The sequence below is a fragment of the Euprymna scolopes genome, chromosome 32 (assembly GCF_053919585.1).
Source record: "Euprymna scolopes isolate OS-2025 chromosome 32, ASM5391958v1, whole genome shotgun sequence".
Taxonomy (NCBI): Eukaryota; Metazoa; Mollusca; class Cephalopoda; order Sepiida; family Sepiolidae; genus Euprymna; species Euprymna scolopes.
Genome location: NC_136513.1, coordinates 39250969 through 39266842, shown reverse-complemented (window position 1 = coordinate 39266842; position 15874 = coordinate 39250969).

Below are 15874 nucleotides of genomic sequence, written 5' to 3'. Positions count from 1 at the left end.
AGTAATTCGTACACTAAAGTTATACAAATCTAATTGCTCCATATTAACAAGGTGTGCCTACAATTTTAGCTTCTATGTAGGTTAGGCATTGCTAATGACCTGCAGTGAGCAGGGTTATCTGGTTTTTCCCATGCAACCAGGAAGGCCATATCAATTGAAATATTGGATCTGCATGAGTAACCAAACTCCAATTTTTGTCCCTATGCCTGAACCTAAATGAAGATTCCATGAACAAAGTTTCTTTCTTAGAAGTGCACGCCCGTGGAACTGTCTTCCGTTTTTCTGCTTTCCAGCTGACTACAATCTGATTGTCTTCAAGTCCGACGTAAAGAAGTTCTTGATGAGCCGTTCCACTTAAGTTAACAAAGTTACCGAATTTCCATTAATAACGATTACTATATTGTCCAATTGACTACTGTACACTCTTAACTCTTATCCTCGAATGGTCTCTGGGCCTTGACAAGATGTGATGCCTATGTAAAAAAAACTGTCGCAACGTTGCCTCCCTGGTCTGTTTTACAAATATAGGCAGACGAGTCCTTGCTGTATATGTCTTGCATTGATGGACTATAGAGAGGAGCCCAAACGAGCACGTGCTATGAAAATATGATAGAGAGAAATGCAAGGTAATATTCCTATTTACTTGCCTCCCCACGAGGGAAGAGTTTTTAATGTAGGAAAAAATCAGCTCCACAAAGAGAGGCAATCTGGTAATATTGAAGAAAAAGATGTTAAAAAATAACGAAAGTTTCGAATGTTTTTTTTTACTTCTTTTTTAATTTATTCAAATTTCTCAACCATGAAGATAATTCATATGCGATTCTGATTGCTCTGTGTTTACAAGCTGTGCCTATAGTTGTGGCTTCTATGTTTATTAGGAGTGGCTAATGGTCAGTGGTTGGCAGGGTAATTTGGTTTTGCCCATGGAAAATGAAAGGCTATATCAAATGAAAGATTGGACGCACACTATCAACAAAATTTTAACCTCTAATCGCTTTAATGTCACATCTTTGGTTTTTATTTTACAAATATTTTTATTATAGATTCATTGCATTTGGACTACCTCGACGTACTTACTCCTGAAAACTCCGTTTAGCAATTTGCTGTCAAGAATGGTAAAAGTCACTGTACTTAAAGTAAAAAATTGTAAGATGGTCAACATCATGAAATTTGGAGCATAAAACAAATAAATAACAAAAGTCTTTGTTATTTATTTGTTTTATGCTCTGTAATTATATGCAGTTTCATAAATTCACGCTTGATATGAATAGAATCTGAAATATAATTGAAAAATACATATTTTTAAACAAACACAAACACACAAACACACGGACACACACACAAACACACACACAAACACACATACACACAAACACACACCCACACACAAACACACAAACACACACAGACACACACACAAACACACACACAAACATATATATATATATATATATATATATATATATATATATATATAGATAGATAGATAGATAGATAGATAGAAGCAGTTCAGTCCGGTTTTGCTCGTTTATACATTTTATAGGATAATTTTATACGTTACACCGGAAAGGGAGATAATAAAATCTTAGTAAATTATTATTTTTTTTTCAGAAAAAGTAGTATTGATATCTCGAAATATATCACAGTTGTACAGAATTCGACTACAGATCAAATGATCCCCTGTTTAAGCCCTGGTGCACTTCGCCATTTTATTTTATTGTTTTCCTATTAATGAGTTCAACTTACAATAAAAGAAGCGGTACTATTTAAAATCATTTTGTTGTTTGCATATTTTTAACTACACATTGACTAGAAGTGACTTTTCCACAGCATTCATCGCCAATTCGAAATATCATATGACCTGATACTGTAAACATACACAATAGGAATCTAATGAACGACATTATCATTATCATTATTTTTAAAATTATTTTATGCGAATCTGTTCACAGGGCAAATTATACCTCTTAATATATAATAGTCAACAGAGGGTTGATTCTATAATAATGCATATGCAATCTGCATAAATTAAAATATTATGTTAAAGCGTATTGTACGAGGGTGCAACGCCGGGCGTCCAGCTGGTATATATATATATATATATATATATATATATATATATATATATATATATATATATATATATATATATATATAATACGATATCAAAACATCGTTAAACTCACTACTCGTTCAAGCAGCCGCCAAGAGCGTAATGGTAGGAGCCTTGACTGCCGTACAAACGGTCGGGTTTCAATCCTGGCTTGAGGTATTTGTCTGTCTAGCCGCACTGATGAGCTGTGAAACAGCGAAACAGTACTGTATGTGGATGACTATATATATATATATATATATATATATATATATATATATATATATAGACTTATATGTAATTATACTGAGTTCGTGAAACTTAACTAACACTATAATCAGCTCCAACAATAGAAAAATCAGCAAAATAAGGAACAACAACGAACTAGTATCAAACGTAAGTATCCTAAATAAAAATTGTAACTGCAGAATGCCTGAAAATTGTCCGTTGGATGGGAAATGTTTAACTTCATAAATAGTATATAAATGCGAGATAAAAACCGACAACACAAAGAAGACATATCTGGGAGCCACGTGAACAGAGTTTAAGGACAGATACAGAAACCAGGTAGTATCATTTGAAAAGGAACCTGGGACAGACACTAATAGGGATGGCGTGAACGATAGTAAGGGGGTGAGCACAAAAATAAGCATTAAAAATAAAAAAAAGAGAAACACAACTGCATTAGGTGATTGGATTAGGGAACTTACAGAAATAATGAAAATTTTGAATTAAAATGGTCAGTAGTGGACAGGGGGAGGAAGTACAGCCCTGGGAAATCAAAAAGGTTCAATCTATGTTTATTGGAAGCATACTACATTGTGAATTCCAAAGAGGAAATTTTCAAGAAAAGACTTGATGCCATACAGTGATATCTTCACAGAAATAAATTTCTGTTATCACGCCTTAAATGTAACTGAGGCATAACTTTTTTACAATAAGGATTATCAGATGCTAGGATTAAATTTTAATGTAGAGTATAATAGCTAGAATTGCTAAAATCTAAACGAATGATCCAAATTCAACATGCGAATAAAACTCCCATTCTTCTTAACCGAATAGGAAATATAAATAAGGTATGTAGCTCATCTAAGAATGGTTTTTCTCAATAACGGTGAGCATCCTTGTATTCAATCATAGCAGTATGGACGGTGAAATAAGGGTTACCCTCTTCAAATCAATAAAAGAACTTAGCAATTAAACCAATTATTATTAAGAAATAAAAATCAAATTAGCTATTTGGGGGGGTGCAAAATTTATGTAAATAAAATTTCATCGGATTTTGTCATCCTACACCAAAAGTTGGTAGAATCCATACTGACTTACTTATTTACCTACAGCAATCCCTGTTCTAAATGTGTTTACCCATAAATGCAGGAGTAGACATCTTCCCACAGGAGTGAAACACACTTGTAACCATGGGTGGTTTTGCTCTCAGAATAATAATTAGAGGATATATATATTATTTATTTAGATATTCAAAAATACAACGCATGAATTAAATGATTAGTAACAGAGGCGGATTAAACCCATGGGCTAAGACAATTCTTTGAGATCAAAACAAAATTTATATACTTAATTTGTTAAGTAAGCCATCGTAGCATGTTCTGAACCTGTCTGATTAAGTTTAATCAATTATTAAATTAATTATTAAATCATAGACGCCTCCTAGTAATCAATGAACCAAAAACACCAAACGGCCTGAATTACCTCCCTTTGACCATTAGTGGATACAAATCGACCCAATTTCAAACAAAAAAAATTAAGTAACAATACTTAACAATATAATTGGATTATCTCCCTTCATTTTATCCTACTTAACGATATGAAAACATTTTTCAAGTAGAGTAACAATGATTTTTAAAACATTAAATAACAATAAATAGATTAAAATACTTCATCCGTAATATAATACGAGGATTTTTATATATATATCTTTAATACACCCATTTTATTTACTCTCGTATTCAATTAAACATTGAACCTAAAAGGGTCTTAAATTCGAACACAAATATAACGATAATATATAAACATTACCTGCCACTAATACGAAACTAAAACTAACCGTAACATTTTTGCAAGGCTGTTACGGCCATAATATCGAAACAAAAATTTTAAAAATTAAGTATTGGGTAACAAACAAATAAAAATAACTAATTAACGAACCCAACGAATGGGATATATATTCAAAAATTTTTTTAATGGTTTAGGGCTCTCTGTAGCACCTTGTCATGACTCTGCTCTTAAATAAGGATACGAAAATTAGGCGATATATTAATATTTAAATAGGATTTTCCGTAACCACAACAAAGGTAGATGTTTCTCGCATGCCTTTCTAGCTAGGGATTTCCCCTTCCTTCCTTCTCTTCAAAAAATGCTCCATTGCCAAAAGTGTGCTTATTCATAAAGTCTGAAGAAATGCTGGGTTTGGAAATTTTCAAACGACATAATGCTTGAAATTGTCGAACTGGAAATGGAAACAATTGTAACTTAAATTGAAATACACTTTTTGTTGCCACCAACACCTTGTTTTGAAGTCCTGTTTTTGCTTACACAGTATATATATATATATATATATATATATATATATATATATATATATATATATATATATATATATATATATATATATACATAGTAAATTATAAAATATATATAGCGATTAAGCTACACTGAATATTCCGCGTTTAAGTTTCAATCTAGGATTCTTCAGGCTTATATTTTATAACTTACTAACTAGCACTACCTACGTATTGAACACCGTTGAAGTAAATACTTAAAGTTAACGCATAAATTTATACTTTCGTATATAAATTTATCTGAGTAAATGAAGTAGTTATATATATATATATATATATATATATATATATATATATATATATACATATTGATATCATATATATATATATATATATATACATATATGATGATGATGATTGCAAACGTCTTGTCAGACGAGTGCCACTCCCTCAGACACTTAATGTCCATGAGTCCTGAAATGACTTTTTTTTTCTTAGTCCTACTGGTGAATTGACACGCTCACGCAGGCATGATACTGAAGACGGTCATTGAGATCAATTATTACATGTTTCCAGCATTTCAAGCCTCCATGCGTCATAACTTTTCCATCGCCACAGGACCATTTTTATAGACAAATGCCCGAGGGAGTATCTATACACAGGTGATGTTACAGAGTCTTAGCTTTGTACGACAGCTAAGTCTCTCTCTCGGTTCAAAATGTTGAGATCCAGCAACAAGCAAGAGCAAGATAGCCAGTAACAAGTTAAACTGCAGACCAGCTTAATGCGGGTACTGGTCTCCCGCTTTATGTTTTTTTTAAATCAGAGATTTGCTTCTCCTAGAAAGGTTGCCTTCACCACGGCTTATGGGAGCCCTTTCCACCCCAACACACAAACACACATGGTGCTAGTTGGCCGTTGACCCCGAAAAAGGGTCCATTCATATATATACACATATATACACACACACAAACACACACACACACACACACATATATATATATATGTATATATATATTCTGTATTAACAAAACCAAGACTTCAAAGAAAGAATTGATAGCAACAAAAACTGCATTTCATTGGTGTTACAATTGTTTCATGACCAGCCGGACAAATTCAAACATTATTTCGTGTGAAAATGTTCACATACCCTGCCTCTCTTCAGACTTATTGAATAAAAAAACACTTTCACAATAGAACATTATGTAAAGACATTTCCCCTAAAGGAAATAAAACATGCGAAAACCTTTATCCTGGACGCGTCATTGTCAGGAGCTTATTTAAATATTTTATATATCGTCTAATTTTCGTATCCCTATTTAAAACTTGTCATAATAAGTTACAACCCCCCCCCAAAAAAAACACCTGTAGCCGTTTAATATCTAGTAATAATGCTATCCATTGATTTCTTAAATTAGATTTCTATAATTCTTTATTTCACATAATTTTTCTTTTAATTTTATAGAGTTTTATTTTTATATTTAAAATATGGCCAGATCTACCAAGCTAAAACGTTACGGTTATTTTAGTTTCGTATTCAACCTATGCTCGCTAATTTGTTTCTTTAGGGAAGATATCGGCTAATTTATTTCTTAGATTTAAGATCAGTTTTAAGTTTATGTTTTATTTAATATGGAAATAAAGTCCGAAACGGAGATAATTCTGCTCATAATTAATTTATAAAATTTCGTTGAAATTATGGGAACCCAAGAATGTCGTAGACACTAATAACAGTTAAAGGAAGACAACCAGGGCCGTTTGATATTTTTAGTTGGGTAAACCTAAAATGTATCTATGATTTAATTAATTAAACAGATGCAGAAAAGGCTAAGCTAACTTATTCAAAAAATTAGGTTTTAAAGCATATTTTTAATCTTAACAACAACTTAAGATTTTAAAGTATATTTTTATTCTTGAAGCTTAGGGTTTAACCTACGTCTGCCATCCATCCATAATCAGCTGGGGTTATTCATTGCTCCAAAACCAAAATTAAAATTCATGAATTGTGTTCCTAGATACCTAAATAAAATAATATATAACCTATTAATAATTATTATGATAATAAAACCAGTGTAAAGTTCCAAGTGTGTTAACACCGATAAAGTGGTGTTTACCCTTGCATTTTTGGATAAAATCATTTAGAACAAGAGTAATTTTGACAAGCAGAGATTACCCAAGTTTTACTTATCAGAGAGCAATACCAATTAATTTCCAATTCCCCAATTGCTAATTTAATTTTTCTTATATATAATTGCTAGTTAGTTGTTAAGTTAATTTATTGATCTGGAAACAGTACCACTTATTTCACCATCGATACTACTACGACTAAAAAAGTGCTCGCAGTTATGGAAATATATTGCTAATCTTGGTTAAGTCTCCTTCTATATCTATATTACTTATCCAGTGTAGAATAATAAAAAAAAAAACTATATTTGTAACGTGCATCCAGGAGATAAGCGCCCGCGTGTTTGCGTGTTGTGTGGGTACGTAGGAGAGACGGATGAGGGGGAAAAAACTTACCTCGAGACCAGCTCAGCGTTACCGGCCAAAAATAGAAAAGAAAGCCCAAGATGGCGGCCGCCGTCTTTTGTAAAGTATGATGTCTCGCAAAGTCACACGAATTCTCGCAATATGCAAATTTAGCCGGCCTAGAACGACGATAAAAGCGGGTGATGAAAAAGAGGTGGCAGAGCGACGATTGAGTTGGCCGGGGAATCGTGTGGCTGTTGCTTCTTGTGCCGTGTGAGGATATTTTACCGTTGTTGGATTCCGTGCAGAACCGGTGTATAAAGATTATTGAATTGCTGCAACATTTATAACATCTTTTCCTGAACTTACTGTGTTAAAGAGAGAATCGGGCGCCATCTTGAATTTTTCCTTACACATTTCTGTTACAAGCTATTTCGGCCATTTGGCCTCTAGGACTATGACCGAGTCGAAATTTGACTTAAAGCTCATACCCGAGTTTGACAGGTCCACGTCCATCGTCAACTGGATTCAAAGGGTCGAGCTGACGTGCGACCTTTGTGAGGTGAAAAGGATACACACTGTGAGTCCCCTGAGATTGGCTGGGGGTGCCTTGAGTGTATATCAGCAACTCAGTGCTGCCGAAAAGGGAGATGTCACCGCAATTAAAGCTGCGTTGTACAAGGCATTTGTCATGGATCCTTGTACGGCCTATGAAAAATTTGCTTCCCGAAAACTTCTACCGGAGGAAAGCGTGGACATTTTCTTCGCTGAGTTAAAGAAACTCGCAGTTCTGTTCGGTGGAGGAGTGTCGGAGCGGACGCTCGCGTACGCGTTTGTGGCGGGCCTTCCCACTCGAGTGAAGCAGCTACTGAGAGCCTCAACCAGCGTTTCAACAACGACCATGGAACACTTGATGGAACGTGCTCGAGCCATCATCAAAGATGAGGAGAACCTGGGGGAACCAGTTGAGATGGCGACACAGACAGGCAAGATTGGCGCTCGGGAGATTCCGAATCAGAACCCTGCAAGCAATGGGAAATGTTTTCACTGCGGCCGACGCGGACATTTTGCAAGGAATTGCACCAACAGGGGGCGTGTGCGCTGTTTTAATTGTGGCGGTTTGGGGCATCTAGCCCAAAACTGTGCGGGAAACGTATCAGGGGAGAGGACGTCAGAGCCACCCTGCTCCACGAGCAAAATTTGAACAAGGCGTAACCAGTGATGACCGTCTACGTAAACAGGATACCCTGCTCAGCACTTCTCGACTCAGGCTGTTCGCATACTATAGTGAGCACCAGGCTGTGTCCAAGTTGGACTAAGAGGAAGATCAAAGTCACCACGATAGGAGGCGAGACGCAGACATGCTGTGGAGCTGGAACTGTCAAGATCTTCACGGACACCGGTGCAGCCACTAAGATCAATGTGCTCGTGACCCAAGGAAATCTCCTGGGGTTTGATCTGTTGCTCGGATACGATGCTATCAAGGCGCTGGGGGGAGTCGCAATTCATCGGGATGGAAAGGTGCGATTCTTGGAGGCCCCAGTGTGTGCAGCGCTCCATATCGATCGGCCGGATTTTACAGTGGACTACGACTCGCGCAAGAGGGCCTGAATTGCATCTTGGAAGTGGACCGAGGGAATGGCACCCACTAAACTCGAGAATGCGGTTGCAGAGTACCCTATACCCAGTGAGGTCCGAGCAGAATACGAAAGGGAACTAAAGGCGTGGATCCAAGATGGCTGGTTAATCCCCTACCCTGAGGACAAGCTTGGGCCTCCCAAGGGTCTAATACCCTTAATGGCAGTAGTCCAGCATAACAAGTCGAAAGTACGGCCCGTGCTGGATTATAGGGAGCTTAACAGGCATATTGAAGTCTACACTGCCGATGCTGACGTATGCGCCAGCAAGTTGAGGGAATAGCGTCAGAAAGGCACTAATGTCTCGATATTGGATTTGCGAAAAGCCTATTTACAGGTGCGAGTTGATGAGACGTTGTGGCCGTTCCAGACAGTTTGGTTCCAGGGGCAGACGTACTGCCTTACACGCCTTGGCTTTGGCCTAAATGTGGCACCACAGATCATGAAGACTATTGTCAACACAGTATTGTCCCAAGAAAAGCCCATGAGGGACTCAACGTCAGCTTACATTGATGACGTATACGTCAATGAAGATGTACAGTCTGCGTCGTGTGTCAAAGAAAAGTTGGCTCAGTTTGGTCTGGAATGCAAGAATCCCGAACGTTTAAGGGAAGGAGCACGTGTATTGGGATTGGATGTTTATGAAGAAGATGGTACCCTACAATGGAGGCGTGGCAGTGAAATTCCAAGCATCCCCAACCTCGTTACAAGGCGGATCGTTTTTTCTTGGTGTGGAAAACTTGTTGGTCACTTACCGGTCTGTGGCTGGCTCCGCGCAGCTGTTGGTGTAATTAAACACAGAGCAAATTTAACAACCACGGGTTGGGATGACATATCCGATGATGTCCTACTAACTCTGATGATTAAAGAGACACTGGAGAGAGTGAGCAAGAAGGACCCTGCCTGTGGGCGGTGGTGTGTTAACGGAGACAACGTAGGTGTGTGGGTTGATGCCAGTTCTTTGGCGTTGGGAGTATCGTTGGAGCAAGGAGGAAACGTGTTCGAGGATGCGTGTTGGCTGCGGCCCGTAACAGATTCTCAGCATATCAACCTGGCAGAGCTGGACGCTGTTGTAAAGGGGGTAAATCTGGCCCTGCAGTGGCAGTCTAAGAAGTTGACCTTGTATACAGATTCTCTCTGTGTCTACCACTGGGTGTCTGACACACTTTCAGGACGGACACGAATCCGTACCAAGGCAGCAAGCGAAATGTTAATACGGAGAAGGCTAGACACTCTAAAAAAACCTGGTATCTGAGTATGGGCTATCACTGAGCGTCACTCTGGTGCCATCACATTGTAATCGTGCTGACCAACTGACCCATGTACCTCACAAATGGTATGAAGCCGCGAAGATGGGAATGGAGATTACTGCTCGATCTTGTGCAGTTGCAATCGACCCATGTCAAATACAAAAAATTCATGTACAGAGCGGACATCCGGGTATCAAGAGGACCCTTTATTTTGTGAGGCGCGTATACCCAGCAGTGACCAAGATGGATGTCAGACAGATCGTCAGAAATTGTAAGGCTTGCCAGTCTATTGATCCTGCACCAAAGCGATGGCAGAAAGGTCGCTTGGAAGTTGAGAGTGTGTGGCAGCGGCTAGCCATGGATATTACCCATTACAGTGGCAAGCCCTTTCTAACTCTCATTGATTGCGGGCCTACGAGATTTGCGGTGTGGCGGCAGATGACCAGACAGGATTCAGCAAATGTTGTTCGCCACCTATCATCCATTTTTTTGAGCGAGGTGCGCCGGAAGAGCTCCTGACTGCCAATGATGCAGCGCTTTGTAGCCAGTAAGTTCGGCAGTTGTTAGATGAGTGGGGCGTCCGACTACGGTTGCGATGTGCGCATGTGCCGTCAGGAAATGGCATTGCTGAAAGAAGCCATCGCAGCATTAAGAGAATTGCTGCCAGGAAGCGATGCACTATTACGGAAGCCACATATTGGTACAACATTACGCCAAAGGACGGTACGTCCCCTTCAACCGCACCTGCGAATGCTATTTACACGTACCGAGTCGGAGTGAAGGGAATCAACACTACGCAGCCAGCCGACAAGGGAACATATAACAGATATGAAGTGGGAGATCCAGTGTGGGTGCGGCCCCCAGGAAATCGGTGCACCAACAAGTTTAAGCGAGGACAAATATATGGAGTGATTAGCCAGCAGTCTGTTTTGGTCGATGGAACCCCACGACATGTGCGAGATCTTCGCCCAGCTACCGAGGTGCGTCACACAACTACAGGAGAAAGCAGTGAAGCGTCTAGCGATGAGCTGCCGATGCACGGATTCAGTGAGCCCCCTCCAGAGACTGATAGCGATACTTTATCTGATGAGGCGGAACCAGATCCAGAGCCCGAATCTGAATCAGTGAATGTACCTCTTCGCAGAAGCACATGCACTAAAAGGCCACCCCCAGTGCTCTCTATGTGATCATCAGATCAGAGGGAATGTAACGTGCATCCAGGAGATAAGCGCCCGCGTGTTTGCGTGTTGTGTGGGTACGTGGGAGAGACGGATGAGGGGAAAAGACTTACCTCGAGACCAGCTCAGCGTTACCGGCCAAAAATAGAAAAGAAAGACCAAGATGGCAGCCGCCGTCTTTTGTAAAGTATGATGTCTCGCAAAGTCACACGAATTCTCGCAATATGCAAATTTAGCCGGCCTAGAACGACGATAAAAGCGGGTGATGAAAAAGAGGTGGCAGAGCGACGATTGAGTTGGCCGGGGAATCGTGTGGCTGTTGCTTCTTGTGCCGTGTGAGGATATTTTACCGCTGTTGGATTCCGTGCAGAACCGGTGTATAAAGATTATTGAATTGCTACAACATTTATAACATCTTTTCCTGAACTTACCGTGTTAAAGAGAGATTCGGGCGCTATCTTGAATTTTTCCTTAGACATTTCTGTTACAATATTTGCTTGCTAGATTTGGATCCTTTGTTTAGACGTCATAATTCGAGCTAGTTAACTCTACATAAAAATGTGGCCTTGTCCCCAAGGAGCTTTATTTTTACAAAATGTTTTTACCCAGTTACATTGAAGAAGTGATAACAAAAAACCTATTCCTGTGAAGACATCCCTGTATAGCATCCAACCTTTTATTTAATATTTCCTCTTTAGAATTCACTATGTAGAAGGCTTCCACTAGAGATAGGTTGCACCTTTTTGATTTTCCAGGGCTATACTTACTCCCTCTATCCACTACTGACCATTTCAATTCAAAATCTTTATTGTTTCTATTAAGTTCCCTAATCCAATCCCCTAATGCACTTGTATTCCTCCTTTTATTTCTAATGTTGATTCTTGTACCATCCCCCCTGCTACTGTTAACACCTTCATATTAGTTTCCCTCTGCGGTTACTTTGTAAAGGATGATATGTGGTTTCTATATCTTTCCTTAAAAACGCAACCAGTGGCCCCAAGATATATTTTCTTAATATTACCGGTCTTAATACACTATTTCTGAGGTTAGGCATTGACCACCCAACGGACAATTGTCAGGTATTCTGCAGTTACATTTTTTTCTACGACACTTTCATTCGATGCTAACTCGTTATTATTCCTTATTTTGCTGATTTTCCTGTTGTAGGAGCTTATCATAGTGTTAGTTAAGTTGCTAGAAGTTGCGAAAGATAATTTTACCGAGTTTCTATTTATTATTTTGTGTAATCTATTCTCCGCAGGGAAGTTTTTATCAGTTTACGTAAAATTCCCTATGTATATTATTTTTTATATGCTCGCTAAACGGCGGATTGAACCAAACCTGTCTCTTGGGTCTATTTTTCTTATTAATGGTACCCCCTCGTCATTACCTGTTCCGCTGCTTTATTATTACTCCCTCTGTTCCCATTCTTTTGATCCTTATTAACATACTCCTTATTAATCTTGGGTTTTTTCTAGCTCTCATTGCCATGTTATACGATATTGTGCAGTTACGTTTGTTGTTCTTACTATTATTGGTCCTTTTGTGCTCTATTGTTCCATTGTATCCCGATCTCATAAGAGCTTCATTGTAATATTCCTTGTTTTTATCAAAAAGACTCTCATTCTTAGAAAGTTCGAAAACTCTTTTAGAAATGTTGGGGATAAGCGCCTTATTCATACACTTCGGATGACTCGATTGGTAATCTATGTTGAATATTTTCTGGTTAGGTTTGTGATATGGTTCATATGTGTTATCGTTTAAGTTGAGGGTAACATCTAGAAAGTTAACTTTCTTGTAATTTCTGTCTATTGTTATCTCTAATCCCAATTCCTTAAAAAAAACTTCTGATTTTTTTCTTGATTTTTCCTTAATGCGATCGCTAGAATTAACTATAAAAAGTGCGTCATCCCTATAAAGCCCTCCATTTAAACCGGGGATTTTCCTGCCTATCTCCCTTAGTAAATAACAACCTACCAAGTCAGTAACCTTCGCGGAGTCCGGGGCCCCCATTTTGACGAAAAAATTACCCTCTCTATCTTTTCTAGTCCACAGTTCCCCGTTATATCTGATTAAAGTTTTTCTAGCTATTTTTATAATTTCAATTTCCAACTGCGTCAAGTCAGTTTCCTCTTCAGCTAGTTTAAGTGCTTTCTCGAATAGTATAGGGGAAATTGAAGGGTAGTACGCATCTATGTCGAACATTATAAATTTACTTTTTTATTTTTTCGGGATCCTATCGAACCACTTGATTACTTCACACGAGGAAATCCAGAGCTTGTGCTTAATTTTGGATTTTAAGGTTGGCATGATTCTGTCTCGTATCTTTTTAGTGATATTACATTTGTCGGATGCGCATGGAGCAATAATTCTAATACTGGGTTTATTATTGAATCCGGTTTATTGTCCTTCAATAAAAACCGAGGGTTAAGTAGGGTGTAAGCCTCTATTTTATCCTGAATGTTCATTTTCTCACAAATTTTTAATGCTAACAAGTTGATTCCAAATAGATCCTTTTCAGTTGCTTTCTTGTACTTATTAATAAGTTCAGTTAGAATGAGATTGTTATATGTTTGAAAATTAATACTGTAAATATTCATCGTTTTATCTGCTGGAACCATAAGGTTAGGGTTAAAATTTAAGTCATCTTTTTTTTGCTTAAAATTTATTGGTATATGGAGATTTACTGAATTATACAAACCCAGTAAAATTCGGTTTATTACAAACAAGTCTCTCTTTCTCCCCCCCTCTCTCTTTCTCTCTCTCTCTCTCTATATATATATATATATATATTATATATATATATATATATATATATATATATATATATATATATATATATATGTGTGTGTGTGTGTGTGTTTGTGTGTGTCAGTGCGTGCGTCGCTCAGAGGTTACGGAATGTGGATGTAGTATATATTGATTTCGATCGATTCTAATGATGGCGCCCAAGTTATATATATATATATATATATATATATATATATATATATATATATATATATATATATATATATATATATATAACTGAGTTTAACTATCATATCTTAGATACAACATAATAATCGATAGTGAATTGTCTCTATAAATATGTAATCTACACGGATTAAAATATCATATTTAAGCGTATCTTACGACCAGACAATGCCGGGCGGCCTGATCATACATACATAAACAATGATATTCAAAACTCACTTTTCTATTAAAAACTTAAAAAAAAACGAATACAATTTCCTTATATATATTGTTTTGAATATATCAACGACTTCCAAAAAAATGGTAACTAATTTGCATATTCCTTTTAAAAACTCACTTTTATTAATTTATATTTCGTTGTTTTTTTTTTCTGTTTTCTTCTTGTTTGATTAATTTCATTTCACTATTAAGCGCACTTTGATTTGTGCATATTTTCTACATTGTGCATAAGTGCATCGCATCTGCTGCTGCAGTTAGAGTAAATCTCAATCTTTATGAGTGGAACGATCTCAACTAAATTACTCTGCCAAAGTGTCGTCTACAGACTTGAAACAATATATACGCTATTCAAATTAGTAATATAAAATTCAACAGAGAATCAGCGCTATAAAAATTCATAGAAAATTTACATAAATATAAAAAATATTTGCGCGTATTTTACGATCGGGAATCGTTGGACAGAGTATTTTATTGCACCCAATACGCAGTAGTCATTTTCAAATTAAAAATATGATTTGGGTGCAATCAAATGTAATCGAAACCGAAACTCATAGCGTTACAGCCTTAGTTGTTAAGTTTAACAGTTTACTATCTCCCTCTCTCTCTCTCTCTCTCTCTCTATATATATATATATATATATATATATATATATATATATATATATATATATGTATATATATATATATATATATATATATATATATATATATTAGAAAATTCTGTAGATATACTGCCTGCTCATGCATATATAAAGTTGGGCTGTTTGTCGCACTGACATTGATATTAAAAGCTCACTTTTGTAATTAAAAAGAAACAGATACAATTTTTTATATAATTTATTGTGAATATATCCGCGACTTCAAAAAATGGTAACTAATTTTCATATTCCTTTTAAAAACTAACTTTTATCAATTCACAATTTTCATATTCTTTTTTTCGTTGGGTTTTCTGATTCCTTATTGGATGATTAGTTTAATTTTACTATTAAGCACAGTTTGATTTGTGAATATTTTCGACATTGTGCATAAGTACATCGCATTTGCTGTTGCATTTAGAGAAAACCTCTATATTTATGAGGGAAACGATCTCAACTAAATTGGTCTGCCATATTTTCGTTTACAGCCTTGAAACATTCGGACTAGTAATAGATGATTAAACTTTTAACCAGAAATATTACTCCTAAATAATCAAAATGATCTTCGTATCCGTAAGGATACATTGATACCTATCACAGCCTTAATTTGTCCAGGGTGTCGTCAGCTCAGGTTGTAGTGAATACCTCTAAAGTGCTAAATAAATATTTTCGTCTCGATTCTAACTAATTACACTCAAGTCATATATCTATCTATATATCTGTAAAAGTGAAAGTGTCTTTGTGTGTGCTTGTGTACAGTTTCTTACGCAATAACTCTGTCAATTTTTCGTCTACAGATTCGAAATTTGATCTACAGGGTACTGAGATTTCCGAAAATCCATGTGATCGGTTTTTGGCCAAAAAGTTGGCGATTAACGGGTCAAAGTTAAACGATTTTAA